This window comes from Penaeus monodon, chromosome 30 (genome assembly GCF_015228065.2).
Source record: "Penaeus monodon isolate SGIC_2016 chromosome 30, NSTDA_Pmon_1, whole genome shotgun sequence".
Classification (NCBI taxonomy): Eukaryota; Metazoa; Arthropoda; class Malacostraca; order Decapoda; family Penaeidae; genus Penaeus; species Penaeus monodon.
In genome coordinates, this window is record NC_051415.1 from 31,404,649 (window position 1) to 31,405,548 (window position 900).

Genomic DNA, 900 nt, shown 5'->3' on the forward strand with positions numbered 1-900 from the left:
CTAACTGTCCATGCCTGAGGGTCTGCGTTAAAGTGTTCACATATATCATATATCTAATATATCCTGTGGTCACGCAATACAAGATCGAAATTCCGAACTGATACACAGAATTTGATCGTGAGCGAACGTTTTATAGCTGATTATTTCAATTGTAATTGTTGATCCGAGTGGAGTGCAAACATCCGTTCTTGAAAATTTAATCACAAAGTAGATTGTCGTTGCAATCTGCCCTGCTCTTAGTACCGTTATTGCACGTGTATATGCAACTGGGGGATGCAACTGGATCTGGCGCTGTGGATGGTGCCATGATTGGAGCGGGATTAGAAGTCTGTAAGGCGTTTCGTGTGTTTCTCTCTCTGATGTCTTGCATGCTATACCTTCGAGGACCCCTGTGGATTGGGTATAGTTTGTCCTCCGTGCGTAATGGTCAGTCTAAATGCCCTTACACCCTTGCATCTAACTCGTATAGCACACACAAGATTGCATTCAGTTTTGTAATTCCATTTACTTTGATATCATTTGGAACATCATAAACAATAACGTCGGTGCATCGCCATTTCCAGAAAATTTTCAGAGCTATATTTGCTGCACCTGTTTGTAAAAATATATTCACTCTTACAGGCCTCGATTTGTTATGTTGTTAGGTACCTATCTTCAGGACTTGTGAAACTCACTGATGTTTTTTGGGGGAATGGGAATGTAATCTGGCAATTATCTTTTTTAAAGTCTATACAGAAGTGTCCTTCAGTATTTTCTCAAGCGGCCTTAGGTAGTTGCCTCTTTCCTTTTTAATTTCTTTAGGCTGTGTTTCTGTGTGTACCGTTTCCTCAATATCTATTTCAGACAAAAGTGACAGTACACCTCCTACGTCCATTGCCTCTTATGTGAAGATGAGCTAAA